Here is a 27,742-nt window from a genome sequence, read left to right on the forward strand (position 1 = left end):
GACAGAAGTTAAAATGTTTGCCAAGAGCTCTGTATTTCAATTCACAACACATTCCAAGAGCGCTGTACATTGGCTACTTTTATTGCTGTTTGTAGTACAGGTTCATAAAGCTCCAGGCTTCTTCATATTTTTGGGCGGGAACTGCTGCACAGGCTGTGCGGGATGGCAGCTTGAGCTTTACTGCCCTTCTGTGTGGAGCATGTACTGCAAGTGGCAAGTGTGCCCTTCCTCTGGGAAACCATACATGTATACAAAAATCAAGCAAAATGAGCGGTGAGAATGTTCCCGAGTTGCTTACAAGTGTTAACGGATGTACTATGGTGCACCTTTGAACCCCCGAAGACTTTGCAACTGCATTTTCTGTATAGCTCCGCATTCAAAGTGGTGACGTGAACAACGGAACCTGCATTAGCCTAATAGATACGATGACAGCTTTTTATTTTCCACAAGAAAATATGTTTTTAAGAAGAAAAAAAAATTATGTTTAATTCTTTCATGACAAAGGAATTGGAACGTTACAATGTAAAACACAGATATTTACTTATTTGGTATCTGACGTTTGAAAAAAGCAGACAATGAAAGCAAATTAAGGATTAATGCAATCCAAGGTTAAGCTACCAAACTGTAGAGCACCATGTAGAAAATACGTACTAGACATTTCGCTTTTTGGAAGACCCCATCAGCAGTTATTATATTGTCTTTGAAGATTCCTAAGTGCCTAAGGATATGCTCATTCTAAAACAGGAGATGTGTTTCATATCTCTTTTGTTGCCACTTTTCCATAAATGCTTTTCAAACATGCAGACATTTTTGCAGTCTTGCTATAGCTCTCTAGCTATCAGTCACAGAGTGCATTTTAAATAATACTCCACAGAGCCAATCCTTGCTCAGAATAGATTGTCTTCTTTGTCCGTCTCAGTTGCTTCACTTTTATTTTTTGCTTTCCTCCTTTTCTGTGTTTAACTCTTCCACAGGAGCTTTTTAGGTCTCGCCTGATCCAGCGCATGCGCTGATCTGGCCGAAACATTTTGTATGCAGATTTTTAAAGTGCTGCCTGTGGCCTAAAGCTTGCGTGCATGTGAGCGTGCACGCGCGCAGCCACCATGTGTCTCGCCGTGCTTGATCGCGTCCGCGATCACTTTCACTTTTGCGGGCCGCGCGGCCAATGCTTGTTTTCTCTTGAAGGCAGAGCAGAATAATATTGATTTTAAGTTAAACACTCCTTTGAGCACCTCAAGGCGTTAAGCCATAGCGTTTCTTTGTTCTAACAAACGAGTCGTGTCCTCTGTACGAATGTCCAATTACTGGAAAATGTTTTATTACATACTGAAACCCGTGAATGCGGTGTGCTGGCACCAGCAAAGTCTTTACTAACGGCTTCAGTGTGCTTTGCCAGCATTTTACTAGGGAAATTCCAGGAGTGCCGGGCTGACAGACATTTACGATTCCTTTCTTTCACAGATTTTCATGGGACCGTCTCAGCATATCAATTCAGTTTATTGTAGCTGACTCTTTTGGGTTTAATAAATATTAAATGGAGAAAACAGTTTTAACTCTGGTTGTTGTTTTTCTTATTCATTTAAATCTGCAGGCTCCAGACAATTTTTTGGGGTGTGACAAACAGCGGGGGAAAGAAGTCCATATTAGGGGCACTCCTCGTCATCCAGAGCAGTGCAGAATGGGGTACCATTTTAGACCTTTAGAGATACACCTACAGGCAGGGCTATAAGTGGGATGCAAAAACTGGGGGGACTCTCAAAGGACCGTGACCAATGTAATTAAGGGCGTGGCTTAAAAACACAAACTACAAATCTGTGCTTAGCATAGCTTGCCGCCCAACTTGTATTTTGGTGTTTCTGTCATTGCATTCAGATATATGATACAACAAATAACGATACCTACAACAAGTCAGGACTATTGGCTTTGTCAATGGTTGTTTGTTGCATAAAATAAATATGCAGCAACTATGGCTTGTATAGAATATTGAAAAAGCTTCCACTTAAAGCCCTAGTGACACCACAACAATGTTGAGTTCCTGAGTTTCAAAAACAGAAGGGAAATCCAGAGAGAAAGTGACTCTTTAAAGGATTTTCCTTCCCCTACAACACTCACCTGGCATGACGTCATGCCGTAACTTCTTCACTAGTGAGAAGTGAGCAGTGTGAGCGTGCGCACATCCATGTGCCTGCTGTCACTGCAGTCCGGAAAAAAACGGACCGCCTGTACCAGGGCACGAAACAGAGCCTGATAAGAGACCCGTATCGAGGCCCCCTTTAAAAAACTTCTGGTGCTCAGACCCGTTGAGACCGGCCCACTTAAAGCCCTGTCTACAGGCGAATACTACAAAAACAATTGTGTAGATGTTTTCACCTTCAGAAACGACACATCTTTTTCATGGCTTGGTCTGATCTAGTCAGCTCCGAGCCCACCAGCAGATGTATGAAAGCTTTATGAGAATAATGGCACACAGCCTTATGGATTTTTCAGAAAATCGTCCATGGATGCATTTCTTGCGACAAAACAAAGGTCACTGGGTTTGACATTTGAATCGCCCTCGCCTTTCCTATTGGTCCGTCCGTGTGATGAATGTGTAGGCGAGTTGCGCCTAATGCGGGGACTCAACCTTTTACTATGATGAAAGGCGTGAATGCGCCCCACAGCCTTCCACGGTACAGCTGGCAGTTAATGAAAAGGCTTTGGGTGCCTCTGTGGGTGAGAGCGCTAGCTGAGGGGTAATTGAAACGCTGCGCAACACTTTCCTTTCACATCCCTTGGTGACACGCCTGGCTTACGGCTAAAGCCACACTTTAAACCCTGTGAAGAGTGAACAGGCAAAGTACAACAAGCAGTAGCAAAGCCAATAGGTCTCACCAACGTGAGGTTTCACTTTTTCGATGCTTTTAGCTAAGTTGTGCTGCAGCACAGTTGCTATGCAGCACGGCTGAATATTTAAAACAAGCATTGGCATAGCCAATAGGTCTCGCCTTTGGGACCTTCTAAGTGTTTAGCGATGCAGCGGCTCGACCTAAAATATGTAGGTGCTCAGCTCTGGTGAGACCCGGCCCACTTAAAGCCCTGCGTTCTGGAAACTAATGTAGTGAGTATCCCTGTGTGTTGGATGTGCGCCCCGAAGCCCTCGGCACCCAGGCGCCATGTTACTGCGCATCTCGCGCCCAGAGCGGATAAAACAGCCATTGTTACAGGCCGTGGTTTTAAGACTCTTGAGAAGAGGCTTTTGTGGGGAGGACACTGCAAAACTCGTAATGTGTATTTGTTAAACGTGTACTCTTTCACTGGCTGTCGTCGAGCAATTGAAGGGTCTTAAATTGATCAATGTAGAAATCGGAGCTTTACATGGTGGTTTCAGAGTCCTGGCCGGGTGGGACTGGTTCAGCCTTCCATCCATCCTAGGTTAACGGTGCCACTGGATGAGCTCGGACATACACACTGTAAAGGCGCACTGGAAACGGCCGGATGGCTCGGTGAGAAAATCGCACATCGCTAACATCTGCCGTGAGCTGTAGGTCACACATTTGAATCCGTGGATGGCCAACCCAGCCTCCCACTCATTCTTCCACGGCCCTTACATTGGGTAACAGCCATACATGTTTACAGCGACTTGCAGCAGTAAGAGAGCAGTCTGGGATCAGTCTGGAACACTATTAATAAAACCAGTAATGTTGTAGAACAAACCAATATTCAGTCAGTTTCTTTTCTTTCTTTTACCTGTGTGGAGGCCTCATTTTCTCTTGAGCCTCGTTGCTCTGCACCTAGTTACTTTGTCATGACAATTCTTTCTATGCCATCATGGGGCGAATCGGGGGGCACGATGCCAAGAGTGGCACGGTGCCATCAGCGTGTGGACCGTCCCCTGGGGCTGGCACAGAAACAGATGGTTGAGCATTCCCGACTGATGCGTGTACCTTGGACTAACACAGATAATACCTCGGCTGTCTCTCCCTCTCCTGGGGGTCTCTTTCTCTCCTCCACTCCCCAGAAGCTGACAAGGGGGCTCAGGTGGACACTGCGGGTGCTTTGGTGTCTGCACTTGGTGCAAGGCTGGAGCACTGGGATGTATAAAACGGATATTGCACAAGGCACAGTTATAGTGTTAGAAGAGCGCCTAAACACACTTTTGTGATATTAAGTCATGCAGAGCACTTCGCACTCAGCCCTATCTATCTCAGGAAGGGAAACAGATTTGTGTGGCTCAGTATTAGGACCGGAGATTATATACATTTTTAAAAGATTAGGTTTGGGGAAAAATGCTTTGATATTTTGCCTGCATTTTCTAAACCTATTCATATAAAACTGCTGGGAGATTCCAGCCCCAGTTGAGCTACAGCCTGTAACCTTTACATGTAAAAACAAGCACAGACATGCGCGGTCGCGAAAGTGACTGCGCAGGGTTAGGTTAATTAGTAGCCTGATATTGGAATGCAGCTGGCATACTGCGTGCCGCTGCTCGCTCCCGAGACCCATAGGCCATGGGAGTGAAAGTTTACAGAAAAGGCGAGACATACCCCCGCCTTTGGCCATTTGTGTGCTTTCATTTTTTAAAGCCACACGCAATGCCAATAAAATGTGTGGGTGTGAACAAAAGCACAAGGAGAAGTCTGTAGGAAGTTAGAAGTGCTTACAAGAAGCCTCCCCATAGAGCAGCATATGCATGCTGCACTAGGCTCAACCTAAAAAGAACTATGTCACGGCCAATGATGGCAGGCCTGCCAAGTATTACTCATCAGGCGTGACTCTAATGCATTTCAGTGTGGTGTTCCGCATCACTGCACTGAAATGCATTGTCACACATTTAAATGCCACTGTCTCACTCTTCTGTACCAGCGCAGAAACTGGCTATGCCAGGCTGCTAGCGCGCACGCGTCTGTGACACCTGTGGGCTCACTGACTGACTTGACGCGGGCCTCGCCGGACCGGCTGCAACGTCGCGACTGCCAGCCTGACAGACAGACTACAGAACAGAAGTAAGTACTTTGGCCAGGCAGTTTGCCTGCCACTGACTTTAGTAGTGTTGTTGTCACACAGAGCGAGTCTCACACACACAGTGCTCCGTGAAGACGCGTAAATAACAGCAGCGTATCACGATGATGCAGACCCAGCTGCACATTCATTAGCCCTAGTAGCGGGACACGTGCCGGTAAGTAGTTAATGTAATGTTTGCCCGCTCAGACTGCGGCATCGCCGAGCATCCGCATCGGATGGTGGAGCCGGTGTTGATGCAACGGAGCATCTGCTACGTGAGGCGCGGTCATTACAACATTCAAGCGCCCTCTCGACACACAAACACGGTTTGACTAGCTCACCATAAACGTGAAAACGTCAACCGGAAGTTCACGTTCTAGATGCCTTAACCAATGGCCCGCTAGTCTCCTGAAAAGCGTGCGCAAGCCCCAGCAGGAAGATCCTGCCAATGTGCTGTCGACGCAGCCAACCATGCAGATCGTCTGGGATAGCGCGTGCTGCCCACCAGAAAAAACAACAAACATTGGCATTGCCAAACATTTTAGATTTTAAACGCTTAAAACAAGTTTTCAGGCCATAATAAGCCTGTTAGGTGGCATGCTAGTATGAACAGCCAGAGTTTATTTTTACATCAATAAGAAATCTTGCAATGCTGCTGCAGCCCCCCCCCCCCACCTGGGCCAATTTGAGCCCCGGGGATCCTATCTGCCGGGGCTTGGCCTTTAAAAAAAATAACAATAATAATAATAAAAAGGGGCCTGTGCTTTATTGTGGGTTCCCTGGTCCCACCCAAGGCCCAGCAGTTCCCTGCAGGAGCCGACTTTGCTTTTACAGAGAGGGAGCTGCTGAACATGCTGCTCCTTCTCTGTGAAATCAATTCTGCTCCGCTTCCACCAAGCAAGAGCATTTTTAATGGTCTTGCGTGCTGGAAGCGGAGCAGTTTGCTTGTGGCTTGGATGGAGTAGCAAAGCTCCCGCCAAGCCATAGCAAACAGCTATATTCCGGGGGTAAGGTCCCGGAGGCATAGCAGTAACCAGCCCTGAGGGGTGGTGGTCCCTGGGCCATTATTGGCTCCAGGAGGGGGCAGCATGGCCCCGCTCTTTTCTTGAATTTTGCCCTGGGGAGGTGGTTTTTGCATTCAATTTAACAGCCGTCCGAGGCATCCCCAGAATTATTTGAAATAAATCCTCGGGGAGGTTGGAACCCCCTCACATTCTTTTCATGTTAAGCCCCGGGGAGGACGGAGGAGGCGGTACCCGGGGTTGGGGGGGGTCCAAGAGGCCCCCCATGTAAAAATATATAAGTTCTGCTGAGGTGATGGTCCCCGGGGCATTTATAAGCCCTAGGAAGGTGGCCCATGCACCCCCCTCCTTTTTTAATCAAATGCCCCCGGGGACCTGGCCCACCAGGGGACTGATTATTAAGGAAGCGCTTCATTTTTATTTATTTTTTAATTGGGCAGGATCCGCAGATCCCGCTAACATATTTTAAAAAAAAATGCTTTTTTGGCACTGGGGGGGTCACAGTATTTCTACCTTGCCTCCTTTTTTAATGTTTTTTTCTGGGACTCTGTTCAAGTACAGTCCCAAAGGTGGCTGCCAACACTTCCTGGTTTGAAGCGTTGGCAGTCAATCTGATCTCAGCATCAGATCTGAAGGGGTCGCAGATCCTCCGCATCCCTATACATACAATTTGAAATTTCTTGAAATTACTCCACAACTACATAACTGATTTACACCAATTTACAAATACGTCGCTTTCTGCACCAACAGCTACGGTGGTGCAAAATTTGGTGTAATTCCGTTTAGAAGTTTGAGCTGTAGCCGTGTCTAAAGTTTCAAATGGAAATTAACATGGGGAAAACGAGTTTTGGGATCCACCCTTTCTCTCAGTCCCCGCTCGACGGATCACCCCAAAACTTTCAAGATAGAAGCTGAATTGAGCATTGAACTAGTTTTGAAAAGTTCACGAGGATTCGTCACACAACAGTAGAGTTACGGCAAATGAAAAGCGATCTTTCTATGGAAACTTGGTCCCAACTATAACTACCTACTGGCAACCGCCAGTAGGTAGTGTTATATACATATAGTTTGTTTTGAGGAGGTTTTTTGTTAATGTTCTACTTTCCTCAATACAATATTTCAATAGTGAAGCACTTATAAATGCAATTGTTAAGATAATATTTACATGTAGAGTTATCACAGATCTATAAGCATCTAATCAAATAACCCATAAGAAAAACTATGCAGTGACCAGAATACACGTTAAGTATAAATATATATATATATATATATATATATATATGCTGCTCGTGGGGAAAATCCAACGTTTTAAATTGCACTCGGACACAGGTGAGCTTTATCCCCAAAAGCTTTATTTTAAAGGTACAGGCAGTCTTATTCACCGGTTAATTATGCATAGTCCACATTCCCAACATGTTTCGAGTTTACCTCTTCTTCCTGGGGCACTGCAGACACAGAGCGCATGGCATCTTCATCTCGTAGTTCAGCAAATATCGTTCACCATGAATTGGGACTCTGAATGAGTTACGTTGCTCTATGGGAGATGAAGTATGCTAATCAGTCCTCAAATGGATGCGCGCTGATATTCATGCAAAGTTTTCAGCTCGCAATGAGCACCAGAGAATTTGGCTGCCTTAGATCCAACACCGATGCCCCACATATCGAGCCTCCGATTCAGACACTCGTGGCCCCCTCCTTTCTTGGGGTGGTGCAATTCAGCGGCAGGACGGCCGCTTACAAAAATGTGCTGCTCGTAGGGAAAATCCAACGTTTTAAATTGCACTCGGACACAGGTGAGCTTTATCCCCAAAAGCTTTATTTTAAATGTACAGGCAGTCTTATTCACCGGTTAATTATGCATAGTCCACATTCCCAACATGTTTCGAGTTTACCTCTTCTTCCTGGGGCACTGCAGACACAGAGCGCATGGCATCTTCATCTCGTAGTTCAGCAAATATCGTTCACCATGAATTGGGACTCTGAATGAGTTACGTTGCTCTATGGGAGATGAAGTATGCTAATCAGTCCTCAAATGGATGCGCGCTGATATTCATGCAAAGTTTTCAGCTCGCAATGAGCCCCAGAGAATTTGGCTGCCTTAGATCCAACACCGATGCCCCACATATCGAGCCTCTGATTCAGACACTCGTGGCCCCCTCCTTTCTTGGGGTGGTGCAATTCAGCGGCAGCACGGCCGCTTACAAAAATGTGCTGCTCGTGGGGTAAATCCAACGTTTTAAAGAGCAACGTAACTCACCTGTGTCCGAGTGCAATATAAAACGTTGGATTTTCCCCACGAGCAGCACACACATATATATATATATATATTTCCAACAAGTTTTGCCACAGTGAGGATGCCCACACGCAGGGCTATTCCCTAAGGTAAGTGTTTGCAGCACAACAAAGCTTCATGCCTTCAATCGATTGGTACGCGGCTCAGCGCGCTTCAGGCACTCCGTCCTTTTTCACGAGCCTTACAAACACAGCAACTAAATGTTGAACACCATTTCAGCTTTAATAAGTTTCCCGCCTCATTGGGTGGTAATTGCCCATGGTCAAGGCATTGAAAAAGTATCCTTGTTGAGGACTAAATCTCAGGGATCGTGGATACCCTTCCTCAGAGTAAATTCTCATTAACCATCTATAAAAATAAATGTAGCTGTAGTGTGACCAATGGGTTTAGTATCATTAGAACTGGGAAAGAGACAAATAGTTAAAGGAATGTACAGTTGATGTTATACAAAACAATGTAAGCAGCCCATTGGTAACTATAAAGTGCAGGGTATAAAGTGCAAATATCTGTATTGTGTCTAGGGTAAATTTCATGTATGTGCAAGAAAAAGCCCATTATAGACTAAGCCTTTTAATAAAAAAACTCTGTCATATACAGAAAACTTCTTACAGTTCATTTATGGTGTTTGCCCTAAGAATCCAACTCCAGTGCAGGATCTTGGCAACTACAGACAGAATTTCCTCTACAGTTTCAACATGCAACAATATAAGTGCACTGTGGCACTGCCAGGTGCCAAGTTGCCTAGAAATTTGGACTAACCATTGTTTCCTTGGGTGAACATAGCCCGGACAGAAGAACAATTAGTGGGTATTGGTGTCCTTCCACTTGTTACAAAAGGACTTAACAGGAAGAGTTCCAAATTGGAACTTAATATAAAGTTTCCTTGCTAGGGGAAACATCATGTAGTCCAGGAAGTCTTTGAACCTACACGGATTCTTAAAATCCATGAACTCAACAGAGGGTTCCTAGATTCTTACCTCGAACTTCAGAGCCCCATTCATGGGCCCAGTACAATTCCTTTACAAGGGCCTTGGCTCTGTGTTTTATGCGGTGCTCAGTACCTCAGCAATCATCTAAGCCCAATTGTGTCAGTAAAGCCCTGAGGATGCTTACCCAATTAATCTTGTTACATTTATCCAGCTCGACTATCTCCTTAAAGGCTCTATAATAGTTTTCCAGGGCCAGCGTGGACTTAAATCTCTGCCAGTATATTATAGGTCTAAGTTTTGACTTACTCACAATAGACTTTACATCAGTATCCCACAGTAAAGGGAGTGTAGGGGTACTCCTAGGTAGATTTAATTTTGTTTTTAGAAAATTATCTCGAATGAGGACAAAGATGATAGCCCAATATGTCTCAACATTTCGGCTCCATATAGGCCACTCCCTACTGCCTTTGCCTGGTAGATGTTAAGTGCAGGAGATATCTGCCTCATTATAGAGGAATTGTACAATCTTGGAATCCTTGAGGCGAAGTGACACAAACTCAGGCCCCTTCTCCTTATTTGAGGAAGCCAGGATATGTTTGAAGTGAGCCTCATGCCCAAGTAATCAAATTAAGACACCCTATCCAGAATGCTGCTGCTCAGAATAATGGACCCTTTAAAAGCAGTGGTACTCAAAGTACGGCCCACTGGCGGCCCAGCAAACCTTTCCTTGGGGTCCACAGAGCTCCCACAGGGACCCCTGGTTGCATCACAGAAAGCTACTCAAGGTTCGTTTTTTGGTTAATTCTGCTGTGCAAGCAGCATCAGTTTGTGATTCTGAGATTTGTTTCTAAAGTTCGTTCACCTTGTTTTATGAGCAAGGCTGCCCTTCTCATAGAACAAGCTGAAATGACTCTAGAAACACAGCCCAGAATCGGAAAGGCTATACAAAAAGGATGTTGCAGAGGCATGCTGTCCATGCTTTTCTGGTTTTGGGCTTTGTTTTAACAGTAAGTTCAGCTAGTACAATCAGCAAGACGTCCCCGCTCAGAGGCATCCCTGGCTTAACTGAGAGGGCAGCAGTAGTGCATAAAAAAAGCTAAGGAAACTGTGATCATGAGTACAGTGGGGCAGGGTCAGTGAGTGTGGGTAGGGGGGCAGGCAGTTAAAATTAACAAAATATTATGTATCTATTTTTGGCCTTATAACGTACAGGTAATAGAAGGTAAACTGTACAAAACAGATTTGAAAGAAATCCTTTTCTGGAAATCCTTGGAAATTATGTGTTTTTTCCCATCCCCATAATCCCACACCCTACTTTGTCTCCTTGGGAATGCCAGAGCTTCAGTGCAGCCCACAGGCACGTACCATACTGTACAGTGTGCCCCCAAGTAAATGTTTGTGAGTACCCATGCTTCAAAGGTCCTATGAGGGTTAATGGCCATAAACTTGTTTTTGCTCAAATTTATTTCCAATACCCGATTTTTAAAGAAATTGGCAAACTGGTACAACAGAAGTTGAACGTCCACTGGAGTTTTTGACAACAACAGGGTGTCATCCGCAAATTAAAAAAAATGGGGGTCTTAAGTACTACAATCCTTGGAGCGTCATTTCTACACAGCTTATGGCATCCACAACACCATTCAAATACAGGACAAATGTGTGGGAGCAAGCACACTCCCCTGGCGCACCCCTCTCTCAACCTTAATTACCTCAGTGAGCTTGTCTTGCTCACCCCACATTACTTGGCCATTAGTGTCCGTGTGTAGCCGAATTAGTGCATCAAGCAATGGTATAGGCATCCTCTTACTTTTAAGCATCTCCCACAGCTTGTCTTGAGGGACTAAATGTGTTTTTAAGTGAACAAAAACAACATACAAGTAGGCTTTTCGTATATTCGCAGTTTCCCAGTAGATAGCAATGAATCTAAACACTTGATCAATGGTGCTTACTTGTTTTCTAAACCCTACCAGCAAGGATGATAGTGCATTAGCATCTTCAATCCATGTTTCAAGTGAACTCAATAACTGCCTACAGAATATTTTCGGGGAAACGTCTATTGGGCTTATAGGCCTATAGTTTAATGGAAAATCCTTAGAGCCCTTTTTGTGGATGAGAAGGTTTTCATGGTAATGAATCTTGATCTAGCTAATTTGTCCACTTGTACATTCATCGATTATTTGGAGTCCATGCCGGGCCTCGAAAAATCATACAAATTTTAGTAGACCTGCAGTTCTGGTGACTTAAATAATCTACTCGATCTATTTGTAAAGCTCTTGACCAATGTTCCCTCTAATTATTTTTTTTGCTGTGCGGCAATGGAGTGTCTATGTGCACACTTTTCTGAACAGTGTGGGCAACTGAGTCGTAACAGGAGTGAGCGTGCTATCACTAAAAAAGGTGAAAGGCAACACCTCTCTTACATTTTTGGGTTAAAATGGGAGGTGGGGTGCAGGGCCTAAAGTTTTCTTTTTAAATAAGTACTATGATGCAGCCATCATTGGCAGCACGACATCTCTCTCTCCTTTTTGTTATGGCAGGTACAGGGGCACCATGGACAGCAAGAGGAGAGTGGGAGGGAGGGAGCAAGCAAGAATACAGAGTAGTAAGGGACTGGCAAGAACATGGACATGGGGAAAACGAGTTTTGGGATCCACCCTTTCTCTCAGTCCCCGCTTGACGGATCACCCCAAAACTTTCAAGATAGAAGCTGAATTGAGCATTGAACTAGTTTTGAAAAGTTCACGAGGATTCGTCACACAACAGTAGAGTTACGGCAAATGAAAAACGATCTTTCTATGGAAACTTGGTCCCAACTATAACTACCTACTGGCAACCGCCAGTAGGTAGTGTTATATACATATAGTTTGTTTTGAGGAGGTTTTTTGTTAATGTTCTACTTTCCTCAATACAATATTTCAATAGTGAAGCACTTATAAATGCAATTGTTAAGATAATATTTACATGTAGAGTTATCACAGATCTATAAGCATCTAATCAAATAACCCATAAGAAAAACTATGCAGTGACCAGAATACACGTTAAGTATAACTTATATAATATATATATATATATATATATATATGAATAAGCAAAGTGTCCTTGCGGGGGGAGCGCTTCAAGCTGGTGCCGGCCGTGAGGTAGGACGACCTCACAAGTATTTTCAAAAGCAAAAGGAAAGCCGCACTCTTTCTGGATCTTGGTTTAGTAAGTTTTAATGACCATCTCTATTACCAACGCGTTTCGAACTCCACTGGTTCCTGATCACGGTATTAACAAGAGTCCATCATTTGTTTCTACATTTATACCCACTGATCCGTCCTGCTCGCAATGAAGCATTCTGGGAGTTGTGGTTTTAAAGCACAACTATACATATATTTTTCATGCTTGTTTCCCAAAAACATACTTGTATATTTACATTTTAAAGTGTATTATGAATTAGCACGGAAAGTCCGTAATCCATGACTGACAGTTTCAGTTATTGGTACATGTAACCAATTACGCATGTAAACGGCAAAGTGCCGAGGATGGTACTTAAAGTCAAACAGTTATACGTCAACCAGACCAGACCAGAGCTGAAACACTAACGGCCAAAAACACATTGAAAAATCAGATGAGTATGGAAGAGTCAACAAAAGAAGAGGCACCCCGCCTAATACTAACGTACTCAAAAGAAAGCTTCCAAATTCGAAAAATCTTAATGAAATATTGGAATGTATTAAAAAAAGACTCTGATATTGGCCCAACACTGGGAAACTTTCCAATGATAACCTATAGAAAAGCTCCATCGCTATGTGACACCCTGGTAAACAGCCATTTTCAAAACAACAAGACCCAATCTTGGCTGGAAAAAAGACAAATTGGATTTACAAAATGCACCTCCTGCAAAGCATGCAAGATAGGCAGAAACCTAAGAACACTAAAGGATCCCAAAGATCGGACCTTCAAGATTGAAAGCTCGATAACTTGCGAATCACAATTTGTGGTATATCTGATTGAATGTTCGTGTGGGAAGCGATATATAGGCTCAACCATCTGTCCACTCAAGAAGCGTATTCTGGAGCATATACGCGCGATCCAAAACAAAGACATGTCCTATGCTCTGACGAAACACCTGCAGAATCATGTCGGTTTAACATGGAGAAATATCAGTTACACAGGCATCGCCGTGATCTCTGACCATGAGAGAGGAGGTAACAGAACTGAAAAACTGAGACGCCTGGAGTCTAAACTAATAATCCGCTTCAAAACTCGAATCCCTCATGGGCTCAATGGGGATGAGGAACTTTATGTACACTTATGAACGTTACTAAGAGACTAAAATCCATCTTTAACATTGGATCTTAGAAATCACATTACTTGAAAAATTCAGTATGCAGATAGAGCTACCAGCAGACAATTCAAAATGTACTAATGAAAAAATTCTTTTTTCTTTTTTTCATAGCTGTTCCCACTTTTCTTACTTATTATAGGTATGGTAAAGCAGAATAACAGGGGCACTCAGCCCGCATCAACATACAGATCAACCTGTCACACAAATGGCACTAAGCCGTATAATCTCATCAAGACAAACTGGTTGACGTATAACTGTTTGACTTTAAGTACCATCCTCGGCACTTTGCCGTTTACATGCGTAATTGGTTACATGTACCAATAACTGAAACTGTCAGTCATGGATTACGGACTTTCCGTGCTAATTCATAATACACTTTAAAATGTAAATATACAAGTATGTTTTTGGGAAACAAGCATGAAAAATATATGTATAGTTGTGCTTTGAAACCACAACTCCCAGAATGCTTCATTGCGAGCAGGACAGATCAGTGGGTATAAATGTAGAAACAAATGATGGACTCTTGTTAATACCGTGATCAGGAACCAGTGGAGTTCGAAACGCGTTGGTAATAGAGATGGTCATTAAAACTTACTAAACCAAGATCCAGAAAGAGTGCGGCTTTCCTTTTGCTTTTGAAAATACTTGTGAGGTCGTCCTACCTCACGGCCGGCACCAGCTTGAAGCGCTCCCCCCGCAAGGACACTTTGCTTATTCATTTTGAAACTCGGAGGAGAGCCCAGCGCGAAGAGATCGGAAACCTTGAACAGCAGCGTCCAGGCAGAACAAGTTATTGGAAAGACGGATGAAATGCTCCTATCGCCTCTCATAGGAAATAACAAACGTCTGTCTTTTTCTACATGTTCAGCCGGAATCTAACGCCTTAATCGTGGACGATCTGAAGCAATCGACAACGGTGAAAAGCAACAGCTAACGACTGGTAGAGCGCCGGCGAGCGGCGTCGGAGGACACCACTACGTCCGGGAGTCTCCCAGGTAAGCGAGCAATCGCGCCGTGGCTGTATTTAACCAATGTCAAAGCGCTGAGCGAATGTACAGAAGCTTCTTCGGAGTACAAATACCCCGGAAGCGTTGAATTATACATTTTTCTGGACAAGTAACATGACCATTCATGAATATAGCACTTGTTGCAGCCATCTTCATATTAATTAGTACCAACTGAAAACTGAACTGCTCAATACCGAAGTAATTGTCTGCAAGGGGCTCATTTACATTACTGTCATTGGTGAATTAACTGAATAACCATGGAACAAAGAGCAGCAAAAAGACTGGAAAAAGCAGAAAGCATGTTTGTCAAGTCATCTCCAAGTACATCAACGTCTTCAAATAATCCTACCTTACCAAAAGAAGCATCCACAATAAAACAATTATTCAACCAATTGGAGAAACTACTTCGGAAAGAAATCTCACGCAGTTGGGAAATAATAACTATGGAAAAATATGTAGAACTTGATCTTGTACCGCGAGGACTACGTATATTCACTCTACCCAACCACCCCGACACCAGCCCTGAAATGTTGGATGAATGGGGAAAAAACAATATGGATTGCTCGCGCAGAATGATGTTGATAATCATCAAATACGCCAAAAAAAACGTAGAAGAATTACATGAAAAAATAGATGAAATAGAACAGTCTATCAAATCACATGACAAAGAGGAAGAAAACATCAATAAACTACGTTCCATGATGGAGAAAAACTTAGACAAACATGAAAGTGAAGTCCAAGAGAGAAAGCAACGCAAGTTTAGAAGAGATGAGTCAGATTAAGCAAATGGGACAATATTTACATTTGCGAAAAGGTTTGATCTCATGAAACAAAATTGGGACAAAAATGAACCAATCACACGAGAATCCCCATATACAACACCCAGTGAATCAGAGGGGGAACAAAGTGATGGAGAAAACTCATCTGTGGGAATACCTATTAAAAAGCTTTCTTTTTTAGAAGAAATGAGAATGCTTTACCAGGACCAACAAAATCCAAAGCCACGAGGGAGAGGACGAGGCAGTGGTCGAACAAGAGCTCGCGGAAGGGGTTCTTCTGGAAACAGGGGCCGCGGAGAAAAACAAGACGAGGCCGAAAAACAAAAATATTTCCTACGCAACAGAACAGTGACAAAAAAATAAACTACAAACATAACATGCAAACAGAACCGGATCTGATAATCAATCTATCTCACTATAACTTATCAGAGGCCGAACGTACCTTACTGAATAAAGGACTTACCTTTTGCCCAGAAAAACATTCAGATTCTGTGGAAACCAGAATTGACATGTACAAATATGTCCGCAAACTGAAGTTAAAAAATTTTTTTGCAAAACTACCGCAAAAAACGGCAACACAAAACCTTCCTTCTGGAGCATGTGATATGTTATCAAGATCTGAAGGACTTACCATAGCAGAAGCCAAATCACTCAGAACTGCATATGAACTAGCAAATGAGATAGAGGAGACAGAGTTATCAGACACACAAATACTACAGGAGATGGATGTAACAACGAATATTCACCCCCGCACCAATTTTAAAAATAAATCTAAATTCTGTCCAGCATTACATCCAGGGAATCGGATAGATATGTTTCATGACTTAGTGGTGGCGGAATTAGAAACAATGGAAAACACCAAATTCAAAAAGAAAGAAAATCTTTCCAGACAAGAGCGTCAAGCCTTACAAGCATTGAAAAACAACAACAAAATCGAAATAAAACCTGCTGACAAGGGGGGGAATATTGTCATTTTAGATAAACAAGCGTATATTGATGAAGCATTATGCCAGCTAAATGACGCAACCAATTACATTCAACTAAAATCTAACCCTATTCCAGACATGATTAGCGACCTTCACCGTCGACTACAGAAATGGTCCGAGCAAGGATTGCTCAGCCAAGATGAAAAAAATTTTTTGACAACGATAAATCCAGTGACACCGACAATCTATTTTCTGCCGAAAGTCCACAAAACCCTGCACAAACCACCAGGGCGACCAATAATTTCAAGCTGTGGGTCCCTCTATGAAAATCTAGCAAACTATGTGGATTACTTTTTATCTCCCATTGTTCCAACATTAAATTCATTCATCAAAGACACAGGTGACTTCTTAAGAATCCTGATGGAGACTCAATGGCAACAAAACTATCTTTTAGCCACGATCGATGTAGTCTCGTTGTATACATCCATTGACCACAATATTGGATTAAAAGCTGTGGAGTATTTTCTGAAGCAAAGACCAATCGGAGAACTAAGACATACGAACATGCTTATGGAAATGATCGAGCTATGTCTCACCAACAATGTCTTCCTATTTAATAAACAGCTTTACTCCCAAAAACGCGGTACTGCTATGGGAGTTTCCTTCTCTCCAAGCTATGCGAATCTCACCATGGGTTGGTGGGAGAGACACATAGCTTGGAGAGAAGAAAACGATCCATACACTACAGATGTGGTACTCTGGCTCCGATTCATCGACGATCTTTTCCTGCTTTGGAAGGGATCTAAAGAAAAATTATCGGACTACATAAAACTCCTCAATACAAATGATGTAGGTCTGCAATTCACCTACAACATACAATCAGAAGAAATTGACTTTCTTGACACAAAAGTGTACATCAAGTCAAATGAAATACACACCACGGTTTTTCGTAAAAAGACAGCAACAAACAGTATCCTTCACGGATCGAGCTTTCATCCACCTTCTCTAAAAAAAAGCATTCCGTATGGCGAATTCATACGGATGAAGAGAAACTGTTCCGAACCTCAGGAAATGGAACAAAAATTTCTGGACATCAAACAGCGCTTTGCAGCACGTGGTTATAAACATGGAGACATCTTACGTGGAGAAACAAAAGCTCGACTTAAGACCAGAGCTCAAACACTAACGGCCAAAAACACATTGAAAAATCAGATGAGTATGGAAGAGTCAACAAAAGAAGAGGCACCCCGCCTAATACTAACGTACTCAAAAGAAAGCTTCCAAATTCGAAAAATCTTAATGAAATATTGGAATGTATTAAAAAAAGACTCTGATATTGGCCCAACACTGGGAAACTTTCCAATGATAACCTATAGAAAAGCTCCATCGCTATGTGACACCCTGGTAAACAGCCATTTTCAAAACAACAAGACCCAATCTTGGCTGGAAAAAAGACAAATTGGATTTACAAAATGCACCTCCTGCAAAGCATGCAAGATAGGCAGAAACCTAAGAACACTAAAGGATCCCAAAGATCGGACCTTCAAGATTGAAAGCTCGATAACTTGCGAATCACAATTTGTGGTATATCTGATTGAATGTTCGTGTGGGAAGCGATATATAGGCTCAACCATCTGTCCACTCAAGAAGCGTATTCTGGAGCATATACGCGCGATCCAAAACAAAGACATGTCCTATGCTCTGACGAAACACCTGCAGAATCATGTCGGTTTAACATGGAGAAATATCAGTTACACAGGCATCGCCGTGATCTCTGACCATGAGAGAGGAGGTAACAGAACTGAAAAACTGAGACGCCTGGAGTCTAAACTAATAATCCGCTTCAAAACTCGAATCCCTCATGGGCTCAATGGGGATGAGGAACTTTATGTACACTTATGAACGTTACTAAGAGACTAAAATCCATCTTTAACATTGGATCTTAGAAATCACATTACTTGAAAAATTCAGTATGCAGATAGAGCTACCAGCAGACAATTCAAAATGTACTAATGAAAAAATTCTTTTTTCTTTTTTTCATAGCTGTTCCCACTTTTCTTACTTATTATAGGTATGGTAAAGCAGAATAACAGGGGCACTCAGCCCGCATCAACATACAGATCAACCTGTCACACAAATGGCACTAAGCCGTATAATCTCATCAAGACAAACTGGTTGACGTATAACTGTTTGACTTTAAGTACCATCCTCGGCACTTTGCCGTTTACATGCGTAATTGGTTACATGTACCAATAACTGAAACTGTCAGTCATGGATTACGGACTTTCCGTGCTAATTCATAATACACTTTAAAATGTAAATATACAAGTATGTTTTTGGGAAACAAGCATGAAAAATATATGTATAGTTGTGCTTTGAAACCACAACTCCCAGAATGCTTCATTGCGAGCAGGACGGATCAGTGGGTATAAATGTAGAAACAAATGATGGACTCTTGTTAATACCGTGATCAGGAACCAGTGGAGTTCGAAACGCGTTGGTAATAGAGATGGTCATTAAAACTTACTAAACCAAGATCCAGAAAGAGTGCGGCTTTCCTTTTGCTTTTGAATATATATATATATATATATATATATATATATATATATATATATATATATATATATATATATATATATATATATATGCTGCTCGTGGGGAAAATCCAACGTTTTAAATTGCACTCGGACACAGGTGAGCTTTATCCCCAAAAGCTTTATTTTAAAGGTACAGGCAGTCTTATTCACCGGTTAATTATGCATAGTCCACATTCCCAACATGTTTTGAGTTTACCTCTTCTTCCTGGGGCACTGCAGACACAGAGCGCATGGCATCTTCATCTCGTAGTTCAGCAAATATCGTTCACCATGAATTGGGACTCTGAATGAGTTACGTTGCTCTATGGGAGATGAAGTATGCTAATCAGTCCTCAAATGGATGCGCGCTGATATTCATGCAAAGTTTTCAGCTCGCAATGAGCCCCAGAGAATTTGGCTGCCTTAGATCCAACACCGATGCCCCACATATCGAGCCTCTGATTCAGACACTCGTGGCCCCCTCCTTTCTTGGGGTGGTGCAATTCAGCGGCAGCACGGCCGCTTACAAAAATGTGCTGCTCGTGGGGTAAATCCAACGTTTTAAAGAGCAACGTAACTCACCTGTGTCCGAGTGCAATTTAAAACGTTGGATTTTCCCCACGAGCAGCACACACATATATATATATATATATATTTCCAACAAGTTTTGCCACAGTGAGGATGCCCACACGCAGGGCTATTCCCTAAGGTAAGTGTTTGCAGCACAACAAAGCTTCATGCCTTCAATCGATTGGTACGCGGCTCAGCGCGCTTCAGGCACTCCGTCCTTTTTCACGAGCCTTACAATCACAAACACAGCAACTAAATGTTGAACACCATTTCAGCTTTAATAAGTTTCCCGCCCCATTGGGTGGTAATTGCCCATGGTCAAGGCATTGAAAAAGTATCCTTGTTGAGGACTAAATCTCAGGGATCGTGGATACCCTTCCTCAGAGTAAATTCTCATTAACCATCTATAAAAATAAATGTAGCTGTAGTGTGACCAATGGGTTTAGTATCATTAGAACTGGGAAAGAGACAAATAGTTAAAGGAATGTACAGTTGATGTTATACAAAACAATGTAAGCAGCCCATTGGTAACTATAAAGTGCAGGGTATAAAGTGCAAATATCTGTATTGTGTCTAGGGTAAATTTCATGTATGTGCAAGAAAAAGCCCATGATAGACTAAGCCTTTTAATTAAAAAACTCTGTCATATAAAGAAAACTTCTTACAGTTCATTTATGGTGTTTGCCCTAAGAATCCAACTCCAGTGCAGGATCTTGGCAACTACAGACAGAATTTCCTCTACAGTTTCAACATGCAACAATATAAGTGCACTGTGGCACTGCCAGGTGCCAAGTTGCCTAGAAATTTGGACTAACCATTGTTTCCTTGGGTGAACATAGCCCGGACAGAAGAACAAATAGTGGGTATTGGTGTCCTTCCACTTGTTACAAAAGGACTTAACAGGAAGAGTTCCAAATTGGAACTTAATATAAAGTTTCCTTGCTAGGGGAAACATAATGTAGTCCAGGAAGTCTTTGAACCTACACGGATTCTTAAAATCCATGAACTCAACAGAGGGTTCCTAGATTCTTACCTCGAACTTCAGAGCCCCATTCATGGGCCCAGTACAATTCCTTTACAAGGGCCTTGGCTCTGTGTTTTATGCGGTGCTCAGTACCTCAGCAATCATCTAAGCCCAATTGTGTCAGTAAAGCCCTGAGGATGCTTACCCAATTAATCTTGTTACATTTATCCAGCTCGACTATCTCCTTAAAGGCTCTATAATAGTTTTCCAGGGCCAGCGTGGACTTAAATCTCTGCCAGTATATTATAGGTCTAAGTTTTGACTTACTCACAATAGACTTTACATCAGTATCCCACAGTAAAGGCAGTGTAGGGGTACTCCTAGGTAGATTTAATTTTGTTTTTAGAAAATTATCTCGAATGAGGACAAAGATGATAGCCCAATATGTCTCAACATTTCGGCTCCATATAGGCCACTCCCTACTGCCTTTGCCTGGTAGATGTTAAGTGCAGGAGATATCTGCTTCATTATAGAGGAATTGTACAATCTTGGAATCCTTGAGGCGAAGTGACACAAACTCAGGCCCCTTCTCCTTATTTGAGGAAGCCAGGATATGTTTGAAGTGAGCCTCATGCCCAAGTAATCAAATTAAGACACCCTATCCAGAATGCTGCTGCTCAGAATAATGGACCCTTTAAAAGCAGTGGTACTCAAAGAACGGCCCACTGGCGGCCCAGCAAACCTTTCCTTGGGGTCCACAGAGCTCCCACAGGGACCCCTGGTTGCATCACAGAAAGCTACTCAAGGTTCGTTTTTTGGTTAATTCTGCTGTGCAAGCAGCATCAGTTTGTGATTCTGAGATTTGTTTCTAAAGTTCGTTCACCTTGTTTTATGAGCAAGGCTGCCCTTCTCATAGAACAAGCTGAAATGACTCTAGAAACACAGCCCAGAATCGGAAAGGCTATACAAAAAGGATGTTGCAGAGGCATGCTGTCCATGCTTTTCTGGTTTTGGGCTTTGTTTTAACAGTAAGTTCAGCTAGTACAATCAGCAAGACGTCCCCGCTCAGAGGCATCCCTGGCTTAACTGAGAGGGCAGCAGTAGTGCATAAAAAAAGCTAAGGAAACTGTGATCATGAGTACAGTGGGGCAGGGTCAGTGAGTGTGGGTAGGGGGGCAGGCAGTTAAAATTAACAAAATATTATGTATCTATTTTTGGCCTTATAACGTACAGGTAATAGAAGGTAAACTGTACAAAACAGATTTGAAAGAAATCCTTTTCTGGAAATCCTTGGAAATGGTGTGTTTTTTCCCATCCCCATAATCCCACACCCTACTTTGTCTCCTTGGGAATGCCAGAGCTTCAGTGCAGCCCACAGGCACGTACCATACTGTACAGTGTGCCCCCAAGTAAATGTTTGTGAGTACCCATGCTTCAAAGGTCCTATGAGGGTTAATGGCCATAAACTTGTTTTTGCTCAAATTTATTTCCAATACCCGATTTTTAAAGAAATTGGCAAACTGGTACAACATAAGTTGAACGTCCACTGGAGTTTTTGACAACAACAGGGTGTCATCCGCAAATTAAAAAAAATGGGGGTCTTAAGTACTACAATCCTTGGGGCATCATTTCTACACAGCTTATGGCATCCACAACACCATTCAAATACAGGACAAATGTGTGGGAGCAAGCACACTCCCCTGGCGCACCCCTCTCTCAACCTTAATTACCTCAGTGAGCTTGTCTTGCTCACCCCACATTACTTGGCCATTAGTGTCCGTGTGTAGCCGAATTAGTGCATCAAGCAATGGTATAGGCATCCTCTTACTTTTAAGCATCTCCCACAGCTTGTCTTGAGGGACTAAATGTGTTTTTAAGTGAACAAAAACAACATACAAGTAGGCTTTTCGTATATTCGCAGTTTCCCAGTAGATAGCAATGAATCTAAACACTTGATCAATGGTGCTTACTTGTTTTCTAAACCCTACCAGCAAGGATGATAGTGCATTAGCATCTTCAATCCATGTTTCAAGTGAACTCAATAACTGCCTACAGAATATTTTCGGGGAAACGTCTATTGGGCTTATAGGCCTATAGTTTAATGGAAAATCCTTAGAGCCCTTTTTGTGGATGAGAAGGTTTTCATGGTAATGAATCTTGATCTAGCTAATTTGTCCACTTGTACATTCATCGATTATTTGGAGTCCATGCCAGGCCTCGAAAAATCATACAAATTTTAGTAGACCTGCAGGTCTGGTGACTTAAATAATCTACTCGATCTATTTGTAAAGCTCTTGACCAATGTTCCCTCTAATTATTTTTTTTGCTGTGCGGCAATGGAGTGTCTATGTGCACACTTTTCTGAACAGTGTGGGCAACTGAGTCGTAACAGGAGTGAGCGTGCTATCACTAAAAAAGGTGAAAGGCAACACCTCTCTTACATTTTTGGGTTAAAATGGGAGGTGGGGTGCAGGGCCTAAAGTTTTCTTTTTAAATAAGTACTATGATGCAGCCATCATTGGCAGCACGACATCTCTCTCTCCTTTTTGTTATGGCAGGTACAGGGGCACCATGGACAGCAAGAGGAGAGTGGGAGGGAGGGAGCAAGCAAGAATATAGAGTAGTAAGGGACTGGCAAGAACATGGACAGCATGAAATACCAGCATTTGTAAAGCGCACAGCTACCTCCAGAGAGGTGTCCCGGCTCTGGGGCCGTCGAGACGAGTAAGCGAGCTATTGCCCAGAGTCACATGGTGCTGGTTTAACCTGCCACCGGCGATTGAACTGTGAACCCCTTGGTCCGGAGTCAGGCACCCTGGCCGCTGCGCCAAACCTCTTCAACTTGGGGACAAGCACGTAACAGCACGGAGAGTGGGAGGTAGCAAGCAACAACAAAGAGAGCAGGAGGAAAGTGGGAGGGCACAAGCTACAACACAGATAACAGTAGGCGGAGAAAGCAATTAGACAGACCGCAGGAAGGGGAGAAGTACATGAGGGAGCCAGATGTACAAGACCCACTCTGGTAGAGTGCTTAAACCTATAAAAAAAGTAGCACCTAATAAAATGAGCAGTGGAAGGATGCAAGTATTGCATCAATACTCCAGGGGAGAGACAAACAAAGAGGAAGGAAACTTATGGCAGCCGACCAATAAGATGCAAGCAAAGTTGAGTGACAACAAAGCCAACCAATGGTAAGTAATAGGTGGCCTCCAAGCCCACTGTATATAAAAACAAGAGATCTTGCATGCGCTGTCCTAGGCAAAACCTAAATAACGGATAACATTTTCTGGTGCACATATAAAGCTGTCCAAGGTTCTTGGAATTGGGTTGCACTATATAAAATTGTGGGAAGAAAATTGTTTCCTGGTGTGTTAGCTAAAATGGATCAGCCAATATAAACTGAGAGCACAACTCCTAGACTGCACATGGTTGTTAAATGAAAATCCAACTTTCAGCATATTAATGGAATTGAAAACAGTGGACATTGAAAAAAGGGCTAACAAGAACAAGGGCCAGATATACAAAGGCATTTTGTGTTCACAAAAGGTCTGATTTGCAATATCCGACTGTTTGGACCTTCAAAAATACATTTTGGTATGTAGCAAATCTAAATTTCCATACAGTAACACGTTATCAAATCGCAATTTGGGTTTGGCACTAAATACAAAATCAGTATTTGTAAATGATATATTTAGGGCGTCCCTTTTAAATACCAATTTCGAATGGGATGAAATATTTTTGCGGCCAAAATCAGGTTAAATTTTTTTATATTTTACTGATTACACAAATGTCACGGTAACCCTCCGTTAATGTTGACAAAACATTTCTTAGAGTATGCGGTGGTCCCCTCCCTACCCTTGAAAAACAAATTATATGAACTTTTCTTTGATTAGGTTTTCTTTTAAATGCATACCGTTTTCCTTTTAGGACAATGGGCTGCAATTAAAAAATATATATGTTATTGCTTTTTTAAAAAGCTATCACAGTCATGGTGATCTGCTGACCCAAGCAGGCCACTCTCTCTGTGATGGCTGTGAATCATAGTTGGTCTCATTTTGACCTACCTAATTAGTATTCATGAGGCAGGTTGAATTGTGACCCACTGCAATTTGGCATTTTGCGAACCAACCTATTAATACATAGATTGGTTGGCAAAATGTCACCATGGTTCAAAAATACTGGTTGCAAAATGCGACCAGTATTTTGTGACCAGTGCTTCATACATGTGGACCAAGACATTTAGAAAAAGTACTTTGTGGGATTCAATTAACTGCCATCACTTGTAACCTTTTAGAACCACAGCCCACCTAGCTTTAGTGGACATGAGGAGAGAGATTTTTTGATGTAACTAAAGGATGGTGTGTTAGCGCATTTTCATTACATTGAAATGGTCACTAAAATCACACAGACATACAGTTTTAAACTGTTTAACACATACATGATAATGTGTGGAAATCGGGGTTCAGTGAATATTTATTATTTGAGGGTCTTCATTTCTTCTGATCCTATTAAAATCTGTTTCAATCACACTTCAGAATTATTCAGAAATTAGCTTTATTTTTACCTCCATAGCTGCTGAATTTATACAGTTTATTTACACGTATTCACATGCTTGCTTTGTGCTACGAAAAAACGATATCCCACAGCCTTTCCATTTTTCACACTTCATATACCCCAGCAAGATTGGCACATAATTCACTTTGCTATTCTTTCTCCTCACTGCATAGTGAGAGAAGTTTAAAAACACTGGCTGTGTATTAAAAAAACAAAAAAACATAAGCAGCAAACAACATAACCTGACTTTTTGGCCTAAGTGTTTGAAGTGTGCAGAAAACTTGACAAAATACACACAGAATTAAAAGGCATCTTTATGTACAGTTTGGATGTATCACCATAAATAAAGTTTCAGGAAACACTGGGTTAGAGCTCAAATTAAAAGGAGTGTCTGTAAACTGTATGCAGAAATGTAGAAACTAAGTATAGTCTCTGACGAAATAAGTAACTCTTTGTAATGTGTTAATACATTTTAATTTACTGTGTTTTCCTTTAATTAATTCTAGTCTTTTCTGTAGCACAACAGAAAAATGCCACAACATTTGGAGGCAGCCCACAGTAATCGGCCTCCAAAGGGGTTAAATATGGTCCACTCTACTGTGCTTTAACTAAAGCCAGCCAGTTTCCCCTGCCCTTTATTGCAGGCCCCCCGTATCTTTGTTAGTTTTCAGACCCCCATAAAGATCTCTCCTGCTGATCAGCATTAGGACCCTTTGTAATGCGCGCTCTGATGGGCCCTCTGCACGGCGATAAATGACAGTGTGCGCGGCCGCCCAGTTGCGCACTCTAGAGGGAACAGTGCTCTTGGCCCATAAACTGGTTTCAAATTATGTGAACGTGGGCAACTATTTTAATTCATTGAGCCGCCATTTTCTTCATTATCACATATGAGAGCACCTTCAAATGTGCGAGTTCTGCATGTCTGCTGTACAAAAAACTCTTTTGTTTGATTTAATAGGCTAAAATGTTTTCCATATATAATACAAATCTAGCCACAGGACACACAACCCTTGACTTGCCTCTTAGTTCAATAACAGCATTGTCATCAGGGCGGGGGAAGGAATGTTTCTCAAATCATTTTTAAAAACTATCACTTTTAATAAATACATAATTAAAGCATGAAGTGGTAGCACGCTGTCATTTGTAATCCGCAGATTTTGCATTGAAATGGGCACAAACTTTCCCACTGACATGCGGTTTTACTGATAAAACTATATAGTGTACAAACAATAATGTTTGGAAATAAGAGTTCCTGCAAACATGTCATTTGCATATCACAAAGTAAGGTTTTCTGGCTTGTTTTGCTCCTATTTAACTTTATGTTTGCATCACACTTCTCAATTACAAAAAAATTTGCTTTCATAATACCCGATATATTTTGAAATATTAATCAGCAGGCTATTTATTTAAATGTTGTGAAAAAAAACTGACATCTTCAGGCAGCTCACTTGACAAAAACCTCTAACTCTATTAAGAGAGAGAAAAATTAACTCAATTTTCCAAGCAGCAGGTAGTAAAAAGAAAAACTGACTTTCGACCTCTTTCCTTGAACAGACAGTAAATGTGTCAAGTTAAAAACAAGATTTAATGGCATCTTTATTGCTCATTCACTTTCTGAATAAACAGAACACCTGCTCCTTTCCAGCCTAAATTCACTAGCCAGATAGGACTATTTGGTGCTAAAAATAGCTCGACCTGATAAGATTTTACTTACATTTGTGAGTGAGCAAGTCGATTTTTCTAGGCCTGCAAAGTGATTGCAAGGATTTTTACTTCCTTAGATACTTTTGGAGGTGGTTCCAGGTCACGCGGCAAGGCTCAGAATGGGTCAAAGTTTCCAATCACCACATGCGAGTATTTCCAATTTGGAAACATTCAATTTGAGGTGGCGCCTGATGAATGGTTCAGAAGCGACTGAAGATTTTGGAGTTTATAATGTCTTTGGGGCTTCCCAGTTTCAATCAAACAATAAATCAGGATGTATAAAGCGTTTCTAATCACCCAAAAGGGGTGCTAGAGGTGTATCTGTTGAGGTAGTCCATAAATGTGGGTTGGGGCTCTAGGTTTCTGCATATGAATGTGATCTAGTCATGTAAGAAGTCAGTGAGATTGTCGCACAGCTCTTGTGAGGTCTGATATTGTTTTCGCTGGCAGCTGGGTTGGAGAATTCCTTAATGAGGTTTAAAAGTTCCTTCCTGTTGTTGGTGCTTGTTGGACCTGGCCCTTTTTGCAGCGTTATCCCCAAACTTTTTGTCTTCCTCCTGTTTTTTTCTGACCTCTTTTCATTGGTTTAAGGACTCTGGGCACTTTACCACTGCTGATCAATGCTAAAGTGCACATGCTCTCTCCTTTAACTTGGCAAGACTGTTCTACATCCATTTGGCATATTTAATTTACCTGTAAAGTCCCTTGTACAGGGGTATTCTACATACCCAGGGTCTGTAAATTAAATGCTACTAGTGGGATTGCAGCGCTGCTTGCACCACCCAAAGAAGTAGCCTTCCAAACTGGTATCAGGCCTCTGTCACTGCAGGGCCTGCGTGCACAGTTTACTGCCACAGTGACTTGGCATTTAAAGTTACTTTTTCAATTGGAGAGGAGCACTCCCATGTAATCTAATTTTACACTGTTTAAAATCTATTCTCTCTTTTAACTTAGCATGCCGCAGTGGTGGGCATACTGTCCGGTTATGCCTTCATTCTACTCAATTGTGTTAAGGTACTACTACTTGACCTCTGCGCACTGTATCTGGAGTGCTTATGCCAACATGTATTCACTGTTCAATTTTCAAAACTCGTTTTTTCAATATAAC

At 42.2% G+C, this 27,742-nt stretch overlaps 1 protein-coding gene across 2 annotated transcripts in view; it reads right to left on the reverse strand.

The window, feature by feature from the left end:
• TRMO (tRNA methyltransferase O) overlaps positions 1-27,742 on the reverse strand; it is a 227,917-nt gene that overhangs the window by 170,136 nt on the left and 30,039 nt on the right. Inside the window, exon 1 of one of the 2 annotated variants that reach the window (XM_085636607.1) lies at positions 7,431-7,537. The exons of the other annotated variant lie outside the window; for it this stretch is intronic. The gene's annotated coding sequence lies outside the window, so the exon portion shown is untranslated. Of the gene's footprint in view, positions 1-7,430; positions 7,538-27,742 lie in introns of those variants that run through there. 2 annotated transcript variants of the gene reach the window in all.

Source organism: Triturus cristatus, chromosome 2_1 (assembly GCF_964204655.1).
Source record: "Triturus cristatus chromosome 2_1, aTriCri1.1, whole genome shotgun sequence".
Classification (NCBI taxonomy): Eukaryota; Metazoa; Chordata; class Amphibia; order Caudata; family Salamandridae; genus Triturus; species Triturus cristatus.